This window comes from Falco naumanni, chromosome 8 (assembly GCF_017639655.2).
Source record: "Falco naumanni isolate bFalNau1 chromosome 8, bFalNau1.pat, whole genome shotgun sequence".
Taxonomy (NCBI): domain Eukaryota; kingdom Metazoa; phylum Chordata; class Aves; order Falconiformes; family Falconidae; genus Falco; species Falco naumanni.
The window spans coordinates 63,975,405-63,989,221 of NC_054061.1; the positions used below are offsets into that span (position 1 = coordinate 63,975,405).

Consider the following 13,817-nt stretch of genomic DNA (forward strand, 5'->3'; position numbering starts at 1 on the left):
CTGTTTGCATTAAAATACTCTTATTTAGCAAAACCTTGGGTTTAGGCTGTTAATCTAGGAAAGTTATTTAAATGATTAGTTGAGCCTTCTGAGAGTACTTTAGCAAAATGTTTATGGACTTCTATCAAGGTGAATTAGAGATTGGATTTAGAGGAGGAGTTTTTCTGGCATCAGTAAAAAATAACTGCTACTGTGCTGAAGCAACCTCAGGATAACTAGCTATGGAAGAAACTGCTGGATCCACTCATTGTAATATGCTTTGGATTGACTTTTAGTCTCCCCATCACCCTCTCAATAATAATAAAGATAATGGCTTTTAAAAATGTGTGCAACGAAATCATAAAAGGTAGCAAAGACCTCACTGCATTGGCAGATGATTGTAGTCCTACTGTAGTAGCAGTGTCTAGCCTTGGAAAGAAAGCTAAGCTTGGGATATTAAATTGTGTTGCTATTACATAAGTTTCTATAAAAGTCAAATTCAAGGATAAATTTGGATTAGATGAACCTTTCTGGGGAGGCAACTATGTTATAAAAAGGTGATACAATTCTCTCCCAAATGACACTTATCAGCTGAAAGAATGTTGGTTTGTCACAGCTGTGCATCAGGGATATGCAAAGAAAACACTGTCATTGAGACACAGAGGTGTTACCCTGTAAATGTGAAAATAGCTCATAAATTTTTTTATTCCTACCCAAGCAATTCATGTAATGCAAGCAGAAGTGTAGTATGTTCTGCTATGGAGTGATACAATATGGGCTCGAGTACTTTGAGAAATGAGAGGCTTATCCCTTGGATTATTCATTCTAATCGTGGCAATGGACTTTTAAAGCACCACTTCTGTACGCATGGGTCTGTTCTTTGCCCTTAGTGTCAACCAGGCAACCTCCCACTGAATTTGTGATGTAAATCCCTATGAAAGTAGACTGAATCAGATACTGCCTTTCTTTACCCATTGCAGACTTGTGCGTGGGGCTTCATGGATATTAATGGAGGCAGTTTGTAAAATAAGTGTGATAGGGCATTGAAGTAGTTTGCCCACGTGGACACTTGATACCGTCCTTAGGCTAATATCATCTCAACTGTCTTTGGGTGGTTTTACTGATCAATTCTAATGTTGGATTAGAAACATTTGGCAAAGCCAGTGGTTCTTGTGTCATGATGGTTCACATTAAAAGGAGGGTCTTTTCTGTGCCCTGGTGAATGTTTGAAAAAGAAGGTTTGTCTTTGCTGCAGTCTGCACCTTCAACGTTGTTTGCAGACAGATCTCATCCTTGTGCAGTGGATCTTCTGTTAAGGTGTGCAAAGATGCTGCTTTAGATATGTCACCTTTGTAAACTCTTCTGTCACTTGCCGTTGTTAGAAGCTAGTAAAGTCAGGTCTGATGTATGCCATCAGCAACAGATGCTATGGATTCAGTAAAGCTGGTTTGTTGCTGACCCATAGGAGTGTTCCATGTGACTGGAGTGAGTTAATACTCTCAGGATCAAAACCACACCATTTTGTGTGAGTTTAGATACATATAGCACACATTCAGCAGTGAAGCTGTTCTTCATGTGTGATAATTGAGATTAAAGAAAGGGTGCGAGACTGATCTGCCTTACACAAGCATTCAATTAAAACCCAATATATTTAGATCTAAAAAGAGCAGCTGCATTTATTTAGCCCTTTTCTGATATAAACACAAACAAGTGATTTAATGGAAAATAGAAATGTGAAATGTTGTATGATCTAAGTGTCTTTGACATCAGTTGGGTCAGGACTTTGCTTGGAGCCTCTGCATTGCGAGCCCATTTGTAGCAGATCATCTGCTTATGATTCTTTATGTGTCCAAAGTCAAATGGCTCAGTGTAAGACTAAATAAATGAGTACAGATTTGATGAGCAATACGGAAATTATTGGCCCCCTGGACACATGGACTGCATAAGTACCTGTGGCCCAGATCCCAAGGTACACTTGGGCTTCTTGCTCTTCTGCTGAACAAAAAGATGAGCAAAAGACATTCAGTGTTATTTGGGGTGGCACTTCTATAGGCAAGTGTGTTATCTTTAAACTTTTAATGAGCTTCTGCAACAGGCAAGAGACATAAGAGAAGAACCTTTTTCTTTACAAATAAAAAGAAACTGAACGATTGCTTCAGTCTTAGCTGTTTTCCACTGACTGTGAGTGGTCTTAAAGTGTGGAATCAGTTTGGTAAGTAAATTCAGGCTTATGAAAAGTTACTTTGCTCTTTAAAAAAAAAATATCTTAATTGGTTTGCCTGCACACTGTGGAGTTGCAGACAGCTTTTAAGCTCACAACTTAGTGTTGCTTTTGAAAAATTCAAGGTCAGTTGTGGTAAAGCAGTGTAATTTTTGTGGCTCTGTGGACAGTAACTTGATTTTGTGAGGAAGTGGCATAGCTTTTAGGAATAAGCAGCAGGTTAGAGTTTGAATTAAAGCAAAATCTATTTGAGGACTGAACTATTTGGTTCATCTCCATATTATTGCTATTATATGTCACTGTCCAATTTTTATACAAATGGGATAAGAAGGGTTAAGTACTGCAAGAGGGACAGTTTTGCAGCTCATCTGAAAATGGAGTACTAGGCAGATGGCAATGTTTTCACAAAGTAGAATTTTTTTTCAGTCTTAAATCAGGGGGTTGGTCACATACAGGAGTTGTACCTGGGTGTGTGCTTCAGCTGATATGTAACCTGCAACATTGTTGAAGTCACCAACTAGCATAGATATGGAAACCCAAATGGTGAACCACCATAGCTGATGTACTGCTGATAAGGATGTTGCAAATACTTAGAGAAGATAATTTTCATCAATATTAATGATTGATTAAATTAATGATGAGGTATAGTAATGGGTTAATTGTTTACTAGAGTTTAGCAGCAGCTGCTGGCAAACAGGATTTGTAGATTTCTCCCCATTTGTGGGCATTGTAAAAATAAACTGGTTTGTATGCAAGACTCGTGGTTCAGAAGAAACCTTATCGTACTGATAGCAGGGAAGACCTGCTAGAAACTACTAGTAGCTCTCAGGAGAGCTCAAGGTTTTATGTATGTTGCAAACATTAACGCCCAGTTAATCCTAATAATTCTGTTCCTCAGGCTGTACTCCAGCCTTATCAGCGGGGAAGCAAATCATGCTTGTCTCTTGATGGGCAGGGAGGAGAACAAGCTGTGTCGTACCCCAGGGAGAAAAATGGTGGCTTTACTTTCTGTTGCACTCCAGCTTAGTCTGTAATGCTCCAAAAGAGAAAAGGCAGTGGGGCTGAAGACTGCTCAGAGCGCCGTGTCTGAATTTGAGAAATATCTCTGGCTTTGCTCACGCTGTTTCCGCATCACTCCTGCCCGCCCCCCCCCCCCCCCCCCCCCCCCTTTTTGCCGGACTTACCAGCTCAGGATATTAGCTTGCTGCTCTCCTAATGCAGGGAGATGTTCTGCATACACACTTTCTGCCACAGTACATACTTGATCTGGAATAAGACCTGAAGGAGTGACTGTAGTATTGATAATACTACAATTATATAAATAGGTATTAGTTTCAGGCTGCCAACTTCATGCACATTTTCAAGTAATCAATTTCTGCAGGATGGGCTCAAAGAGAGACTATGTTTTGAACAACATAAATACAAGGAGTTTAACATTTTTGCCATTATAACAGCTTGAAGTCCGCAACCCATTATTTAATATTTATTTGCCATTTTTATCACATTTCCAGAGCAAAGTGACAATTAAAATTAACACTGACACAGTAAATCCTGCTCTGACAAGCTTGGAAAATTCTACTCTCCCACTCAGCTAGAGTGGGTGATGGGGTTTGATGGGTGTAAAATATATCATTAGGGATTTTTTTCCCCCCTTTTACTCTCACTATAGGGGTATGTTCTGAGCTTGCATCAGTAAGTTTCACTAAATGTTGCTTTACCATTCCTACGATTCTTACTTACAAGAGCCTGCTTTTTTATGGCATTCATTACAGGAGTCATGGCCCCTTTGTATTGTGTTATTAATTTCCAGTTGGAAAGGCTTTATTTCCCTTGTCTGATTTTAGAGATGCTTTTTGCTATCATGGGCATAGCAACCAGTTCAGAGTTACAGCCTCTGAGTCAGTCAGTACAAGTGGTGCACAGCCATGGACAATCTGCTTAGTGCTTCAGCCTGATTTATTAGGAAACTGTATTCTTACCTACAATTAGTTGAAAGGAAGAGTTCAGTGACTGCCATGCCAGCCTGAACTTCTTGAAGCTTTGGCTGAAGAAAATGCTTAATGTATTGGATTTTTACAGAGATCCTGCTGCAGTGGGTGTGCATCTATTCCTGTAGGTGGGTATTTATGGTTTGCAGCTGTAGGACCAGATTGCAGCAGGCACCCTTGACTGCAGAGGGGACTGACTGCAGTGCTGTCTGCCCTTGTGGGAGGTGTGCTGAGGTAGGCATGATGTGTGCAGGGGTACTGTGTGGCAAAGTCTCCTGCTGTATTCTTCTGCTGGGTAAGGGATGCCATGTTTTGCCTTCCATTTTGCTTTTCTGCTTGCCCAGGTTGCAGACACTTTTCCACACTTGAGTCCTTTTTCTTTGATTAAACTAGCTGAGGCATACTGCCAATGTAACCAGCAGTGGGGCTGGTGAGACCCTGCCGTGGCAGGGGACAGAGAGGAGAGCTTTTACAGCTGCTCTCGTTCCTTTTGTGGCTATGGGAGGTGATTTTCATCTGGCTTCTACAACAAGGAACCTTTCTTTGAGTTCTGCATGTTACAGTGGATGCTATCTCCAGAAAAGCATTTTCATTAATTCTATTGCGTTTATATGAGATACTGAAGAATAAACAACAGGAGTGGTGGAATATGGTTATTCCAATGTTACACTGAGTTTTAATTGAGGAGTCAGAAGGCTATTATTATAATAGAGGTCACAACCGTGATTAAGAGCCCACAGAAACCTCTTTGATAACGCTGTCAGCAGGCTGCTGCTGTTGCTGGATGAAAGCTTGGTGCAGACTGTGTAGTGAAGGAAAAATGGTAGGGGGATTACTTCTCATTTGTTATTAGATCCAACCAGACAAAAAACCTTCTACCATTTTATTTCAGATCTGGAAGCAAACATAGCTGCAACAGATTACATACAAGGGCCCTTGCTGTCATTAGGGTTTTGTGCAATATTTCTTTTTGCATGTGCAGACTGTTTCGTTGAACAGCATGGAAAGAGTTTTGGAATCAAAATTTATAGTACAAATTAAGTACATTTTGGGAAGCTGACACTTGAAATGGAAATAGTGGAGGAAAATTAACATATTGAACCACCCACTTATTGCTTACTCATTCTGTTTCTTGACACACTCTGTGTCTGCTGTGTTTTTGCTACAGCACAAAGATTGGGAGAGCTGATTCTTCTTGTCCCTTGCGTTGCTGCTCATGCTTGACAAGAGTATCATTTCATGTTGATGATCTTGGAAAACTATGCTGTTCATGCTTGACAAGAGTTATCATTTCATGTTGATGATCTTGGAAAGCCACAGGGAGGGGCAGACACCAGAGATGGACTCTCCCCTCTGCATTTTCTGGTTGCGGGCAGGTATCAGCTGTGTAACTTGAATAGCTAGGGAGTTCTTTAGCTCTTGGCTATATGCGTAATAATTTTTTTTCAATACGAACAGTTTCCAGAAAGAAAAGACAAATGCTTCAGGGCCTGATTCTTACAAGTTTTCTGCAAGTGGCTGTCCACTTATATGGGAAAAGACAACTGGCAAGAACAGCAGCATATACTTTTCACATTTAAACTACAAGTTGAGGTGAGCTTAACTGATACATGACTGCCCGTGTAATAGTACGTTACACACAGAAAGCTCTTTCAAATGGACTTTGGATAAGGTCACAAAGTGAGGCACTTGAAGTATAGGTCCTTCTGTGCAATTATGTCTTTTAAACATTCTCCTGACCTCTCTTCAAATGTTGGCAAGGCAACTTACTTTTTTTCCTAGCTTTCTTCTTGGAACTGCTGAAGTATTTTGATACTTAAGAAATTTTTTTTCTTCTTTAAAGGCAGGCACCTGATATGAAAAATTTAATCTCAAAGAGTTGAAAGCTGGCAAGTATTATAAGCAACTGAAAAAAGGCAAGCTCTTGCTAATGAGTAAAATTAGTGATAGATGGTTTCATCTGCTTGGCCTTCAACATGCATGACTTCTGAACATACAGTTGAAAGAGAGCTAAAAACATTTTCTCAACACTCTATATTTAGTCAGCATTTACCTAGCAGCAGTCTAATCTGCTGAAAATAATCTTGATCACCGTCTCAAGAAAGTCAGCATCCATTTGTTTTCTCTTTCAGTTTGCTCACAGCCTGTGTGGGTCAGGCTCATACTCTTGGATTCTCACTTTCATGAGTAATGTATTTGCATTAACATTATAAAGCTTTTAGATGATGAAAAGAATATGAAATAAAAAGCATCTAAACCCAACTGCGCAAAGCCTCTCCGTCATCTCAGCATTAGGACAGTATTTGTGGCTCTGTTTGGTCCTGTTGTCTCTGAAAAATTCTGTTTTCTAAAGAAGCTTTAGGGGTGAACAGGGTAGTAACTTCTTGCATGTATACATGAATTTGCTCTTTGATTCCTATTCTGTAGGCAGCAAACTGGAGAAAACTTCTCAGTGTGAAAAATGCAAAGAAGGGTCAAGCTCGTGAAGTTGTCTTGGTCTTACAGACCTTCTCTGGGAACCATGGCTCTGTCACCAACAAGGTTTTTGGTTACTGGGACAAATGAATGTAGGCCCTCAAAGGTAGGTAGTAGCATCAGCAGGACGGGCTAGGTGGCTTTGGTGGCAGTGTACTGAGAATCAAGAGGATACGTAGGCACAGCTCAATTCTTTGTTCACAACAGAGAATGTCACCCTGTAAATGGAGCTGTCTTCCCATTAAGGATAGAGCTGTTTATTTTTAATGGTTTGGAAGCAAAAATAAGACTTCTATACAGTACCTTGTTACTACCCACTCAGCATACCTCAAGGGTAATGTTTTTTCACAACCATATATTGTTTAGGTGAAATAGAGGAATTGTAAATTTCTTACAGAATTTTCAGAATCAATAGCAAAGATAATGCACATGGAGACAATCCATCTGCTTAGCACCAACACCTTTTTACAAATTTAAGCCTGTTCAGCCTGGAGAAGAAAAGACTTAAGAGGGGATCTTACCAATGCCTACAAACATCTTAAGGGCAAGTGTCAAGAGGACAGGGCCAGGCTTTTTTCGGTGATGCCCAGCAACACGCACAAACTGAAACATGTGAAGTTCCATCTGAATATGAGGAAGGACTTCTTTACATTGAGGATGACAGATCACTGGAACAGGCTGCCCAGGGAGGCTGTGGAGTCTCCTTCTCTGGAGACATTCAAACCTGCTTGGATGTGACTCTGCAACATGTTCTAGGTGACCCTGCTTTAGCAGGGGGCTGGACTGGATGATCTCCAGAGGTCCCTTCCAACCCTGACCACACTGTGATTAAAAAATGAGAACGCATTCACTTTTTCCCCTTCTCAAAGCCCTAATGGTTTGGTTAAAAAAAAATCCCCACAACTGCTCAATGTTTCTTCACATAGATAAAACTTTGTGCATAGCTTGTTGCACTTGTGGGAAGCAATTAACAGCTTCCTGTGGCCCTGTCAATTTTAGCATTTCAGCTAAGAGTGACAGCGAGCATGCTCTTGAATTGAGCCCCCTGACTGTTCCCTGTTACTAAGCCTTGGATCTGGCTGCAGAGGGGTTTTGGGGAGCATGGCTGTGCCCTGGGAGGGTAGGGGGACATGAGGATGCTCTGCTTTCTATCGAGTATCCAGCCTGGGGCTAGGTTAGAGCTAGTCCGCAAAGCCCTTGATGTGTGTAGGTGGGGTAGGGGGCCAGGGGCTCAACACCCGCTGTTTTGCTCTGCAAACCTATTCCAGTTGGGCCATGCTGCATTGCTGATTTGCAGGCAGCTTGTGTTTGCATGTTGAAAGGGTGGAACCGAGAGGAGACCGGTGTAGTATAATACATAAAGCAAAATCTTCAAAGGGTATTTATGGTAACTTTTTTATCTTGTGTGCATAATTATTTGCAAGAAGCTATTTTTATTTTTCAGCATAGGTGCTTTGTAATAATCACTGGTATTTTAAAAAAATGAAATCGTACTTTGCAGTAGTAATAAAATTCTGAGGTAATTTTGCCAAAGTGCTAGTGAACAGCTCATTTTTCAAACTTAGTCACTTGAATATGATGTAGCTATTTCTTCAGTTATGTACAAGTTTTATTAAGAAGCCCAAGTTGTGCAAAATTATGTTTATATATATAAAATAAATGGTGTTTATTAGTATTTTGCTTGTTCTCTTTGGCTTAATGCAAATAATTAGGCTGTTATTGGGCTGCTAACACAGACAACAAAACTATCCTGGGTTGGAGTATTGTTTGAGGAGCTCTTAGACAAACCATGCATACAAAGTTCAGGGAACCTTGGGGATTTCAGTGCTTTGCAGGATATGGCTGTTGTGTGGTAGTGTCTTGAAAAGAAGCAAAACCAGTAAAGCCAAAATGCTGAGAGCTTCACTCCATGCCTAAGGTCAGTAGGGAAAGGATAATCAAGTGTTGGACTTTCCTGGTTTGGGACCTAGTCTCTGGGTCCTGGGCAGTTATCAGGGTCTGAATTGGAGCAACTGGGTGAGCTTAGTTTGACTATGAGCAATTCCACATCAAAAGTGTAATGTTGTTTACTATCCTTACTGCAGGAGCTCTGAGGAAATACACGCCACCATCTCTGCTGAGATACAGTAGGATCTTGCATGGTCAGTTGTGTTGGTTGTCTTGCTGAAGCTGAGGCTGGGCAGCTGGGTCTGTCAAAGCAGCTGCTGAGACACTGCTTCAGCATAAATCCTGCTCCTGTGCTGTGCCTTGCAGGGTAACTGGGAGCACTGAGAGCCTGCCTTGTTGTAGGCTGCGTGTAACTCTGCCCACCCCAACGAGCCTTGAAGACAGAAAGAGGAGTAGAGTATGACAGTGTTGCCTTGCCTACATACGTCCCTTCTCCCCTGGCCTTTTCTTTCCTCATAAGATGGGGGAAAAAAATAAAAAATCTAGTCTTCTGCTGCTTGCTCTTTTAAAACCTAGTTGTACTCCCACCTGCACACATCCCCTGCACAAGTCTTCAGACTGTTTCTTGGGTAGCGACTAGCTAACTGATAAGGAGATTGATGCGGTGGCTGCAATTATTTTGTGATGTATAAGGAATACATTTTCAGTGTCGGGGAAACTTACCTCCTGCATGTATCTTGAGCCCATCTGCCAAAGGAGGAGAAAAGAGATAGATAGTGAATTGAACAAAACCATCCCAAAAATATAAATGAAGAGAACTTGATTTTCATCTGTGTAAGGGGGGAAGTAGCTAACTATTGGCACGAGTATCAGGTGGTCTATTACATATTTTTATTTATTCTGCAGTGCTTCACAATCACAGTAGAACTTAAAAATTTGTTACACTGGGTTAACGCTAATGTGGTATAAAGTCTGTTTTTTGGTAATGTTCATTCTGCTGAGTTAATTGTATTGTGTACACACAGGCAATAAAGCTGTTTAGTTGAGTCCTTTCTGAGTGTTCTTGATGGAGGGGGGAAAGACTTTAAGAGACCTATTTACTTCTATTATTCTTGCCCTGTCTTACTGTTTTCTTATCCTTTAAAAGCGCTGGGACAGAAGTAAATTGGTATATAGATATGTACTGTCAGCGGCTTCTTTCCTCATGCCAGGCCATATAAAAAAAGTAAAAGTAAAATATCTGAGTTACTTTCTCTGATTTTTGTGGGTTTTCTTGCAATGGCTTTATCTCATTTGAAAATATTTCTTTCTGCCTGCAAGCTGTGTGAAAAATCCATATACAGCAAAGGAAATTGATTAATTCTTCTCAGGGGAGTAGTTCTGGCTATGAACAATCTGTTGTCAAACGTAGAATGTAAACAAACTGAAAATTTAAGACTTCCACCTGCCTAATCATTCTTTGACGGTAATATTGGAAGAAAACCTGTGATAACAGCAATGAGAGGTTTCCCAAAAGAGGCAGGAGTTTAAAGCCGTTACAGCATTGTCTCCTATCACTGCTGTGCTAGCACTCTGTTTCTTACTTTCTTATTCCTTCATCACCTACCTCAGATATTACAAGGTCGGTAGGATGCAGCATGGCCTGGGAGAATTTACTTGGGAAGTGAGGCTGCTTTCCCCTGTGAACAGCAGAGTTCAACTCTTCCTACATGATTTGCTGTTTTCTTTCTTGTAAGAGTGTCCCCATTTCTATGCAAGGATTTGGTTGTCATTAGTAGGCTGGGCATAGACCAGGGATCTAAAACATTATGTATTCAGAATTCAGAGAATGGTTTGGTTTAGTTTCTTTTGATGTTTTCCCTTTCCAGGGTGGAAAGAGATTCTTCATCTAGCTAAAAGGAGCAAAGGGATCTTTGCTTCGTCCTCCCAGCAAGGTGGAGTTGTGGACGGGCCACCACAGCACTGTGCAAATGTGTTCCTTTGCCCTGCCCCAGCTCTGCCAGCTTTCTGGCCCTGGCGGGAGCCTCCCAGAAGAGCAGCACACCTGCTGTGGTTTGATTTTCTGGTTTCTTCTTAGCTGCAGAGGCTGAAATTTTAGTCTTTTGTTTGTTTGCAATATCACAGAAGGAGCATGTATATTAACGTGTGGTCGTTTAGGACTGACTCCAAACCTGACTGCAATAACTATTCTTAATACTTTTTTGTGGCTCTGTTCAGGATATCTGAGGTAAGACCATGGTTAGACCCAGTCAAAGATCCATAGAAAATGTTTCCAGCTCTTTTGCGAAATCAGTTCTGTTCCCTTTCAGTTCTAGCTTTTCTTCCTTCCTTGAAGGCAACAGACAGCAAAGACGAGTGATGACCAGTCCTTCCCTGAGATTGCTGTCATCTTCCTTGGATCATTTGGCAGCAGAGATATATTGACCAAATGGTTGATATTTATGGAAGTACGTTGGAGCCACTGGGCTTGGGAAGCTAGGCCGTTGTGAGATCCTGGCTTCTTCTGTGCCTCTGCCTACCTGACTATGGACTCCTGGCTCCATAGTGGCTCTAGCACAGGGGTCCTCAAACTTTTTAACCTGGGGGTCGGCGCAGATGAAGTGGCAGGCAGTCATCTGCGGCTGCTTGTTTCCACCCCCACCCCCGGCGGGGGGTGGGTGGGTGGTTCTGTAAATACGGGGGGCCGGATTGAGGACCCTGGGGGGCCGTATACGGCCCATGGGCCGTAGTTTGAGGACCCCTGCTCTAGCACAAAGATTAACCTTTGAATGGAAATTTTTTATCTGGGCTGATGGCGGAAGCATCACGGCATTTGGATATGCAGAAGCACTGCCAAATGAAGATCCACAGTATGGTACTAATGGTGCACACTGTGCAAGCTTGCGTGGTCATTTTCAAGTTGTTTAATGAAAATATCTCTTAAACTTTTGTGGTAAAATCTCCTCTAAAGAAGCAGCATCTGCAGCTGTCATGCATATATTCCTAGCAAACCAAGTAATCACTCTATACCTCATCAGGTGCTGTTTCTTTCTGCAATTTAACTTCAACTGTGAAGGACAAAGAAAGCTTTTCGTTTGGGGTTTTTTGTTTCCATCTTGGGTAAAGGAAATAGGGTTTGTAAACATTTGTTTGTTTCATTACAATCTATGGATAAGAAAGAAATAGCATGGCACTGTCAGCTCTGCAGTCCTTGTGACTTCACCCCATACGTGCAAAGGACAATATAAAACCTGTATTGCTTATAAATTACTGTGGAGGCAGTCAGCAGGATCTGACCTGGACCATTCTTGGTGGTGAGGGAGATGGATGGGAAACAGAGAATCCTTTTGTAGTTGCTTTGTTTGCTCCTCAAAATTGGAGAGACTGTTTGAATAAGCATGCTTCCCAATGACTTGTGTTTTTTAATTTTTTCATTTATTTTTTTCCCCTCTAGGATTTAAAATATTTAACTTGCTTTAAGACTTGGGTTTGAAATTGTCTAAGTGGGAAAGCAGTGATTGCTGGCGAGTTCAAGTGTAAAATTGGTTGTAAGTACTCGTGGGGGAACAGTGCAATGGAGCTGAACAGTATACTGAAAATGAAAGTCCTCTAAATCAAACCCCATTTGTTATTTGATGTTTACTGCTGGCTTCAAAGAGCACAGCTAGTAAGTACTGGACCCAAAGTCCATTTAAGTCAGTTAGAAGAACCTTCTTTAATTAAGGCTGGATTCTGAATTAATTCCTTCTTCCAAGTTATTTCACTCTAGATTTCTATTACAACGTGTGCATCGCTTTTCCTTGGATGTGGTTTTATCAGAATCTGATTTGCCTCAGCCACATATGTACTGTAACCACTAATTAATATAAGTTATGGGTATCTATAATTAAGTAATTTTGATTCTCAGAAAGGAACAGGTAAACGTGGATTATTTTCTTGGCTTTTATACATACCTTAAACAACTTTCCTTGAAGCTTTTAACAAAAGGAATTAAAAGCGATGTTTTGGGAAAGCTAAAAGTAAAGTTAATACTGCTGCTTAGGGCTTGCTTTTGCCTGGTGAGGATTGCCAGATGGTCAAATTAATTTCATTTATTGCCTAAGCTTTGTCTGCCCCTTCTCTAGAGGTGAGGGTTAATCCACTGAAAAAATGACTCTGTACTGTATTGTATGCTGTTAAATCTTGCAAAACATGTTCCGGGTGTTGATTTTATGCCATCATTCCTGTTACACTAATTAAGGAAAAGCAGTAGTTGAGGTATTTACTAGAGCTGTCTGATGCTGTGCCCCAATATCCTACGATATAATATCAAGGTATTTTTCTGTTTACCTGTGCTGGGAGCATTGTCTTGCAGTGCTGGAAGCTTGTGCCAGAACTGTTTCACATCTTTCTTTACAGCTCTCAACACAGTGCACCCTCTCTGGCTCATCTCCCTCCCTTGTGAGGTGGAAGAACGAGCTGGATGTTTCTCCCCTTACCGTTATCATGTAATGTCCATTTGCTTCACGAGAGCCAGGAAAGAAGTGCGGCTGCTTCATCCACCCGGTGAGCAAATCCACTCCTTGGCCTGGCTGGGGGAATGTGCTGGGCAGGGCACTCCAGGGCTGGGCTGCGGCTGCAGAGCAAACATAATCGTCGTTAGGATTTGTTCAGGGAGGCAGTTCCCAGCCTTGTGGAAGGCTTGGATGTGGAGCATTTTGCCGTGTCTGTTTTTGGGTTTTTTTGTTTTGTTTTGGGTTTGGTTTTTTTCCTTTAAAACTCGCCTAAAGAATTGAGGATGGTTATATTTTTCTTTTCTCTCCCATAAACATACAGCTTTCCCTACAGTCAAAGGCCATCAATGAGGTGGTGAAGTCAGCTCCCAGAAAGGAGAAAATAGCAGATTTAAGGTTGCCCAGTTAGTCAGTCATACTATGACTTACCATGTTGCATACATTTTGATGCTTGCCTTTATGGTCACATTGGCCATGTACAATGTTTTCTCTGAGACTGCTGTTTGTCCAGCACACAGGAGGGACTCATTACCTAACGATCAGCTCTTCAGTATTTTGGTTTTGTCATTGTTGGATGTGTACCCCAGGCTGTATTTACCACATGCTGTTGAAGTGATGCTTTCAGGATAGGGTTATTAACCAACTCATGAGCTTTCCCTTGTTTCTCATTAGTATAATAGCTTAGCATTGCTCAGGCAATAATTACTTTGCCTTTCTCACCTGCAAACTGAGCACATATCTTTAATTTTATAGACAGAGTAACTAAGACATGGAGAAAAAAAGTGTTACTTTGAA

At 41.2% G+C, this 13,817-nt stretch overlaps 1 protein-coding gene across 1 annotated transcript in view; it reads left to right on the forward strand.

Annotated features, from left to right (window-relative positions):
• PLCL1 (phospholipase C like 1 (inactive)) overlaps nt 1-13,817 on the forward strand; it is a 205,639-nt gene that overhangs the window by 21,901 nt on the left and 169,921 nt on the right. The window lies entirely within an intron of this gene.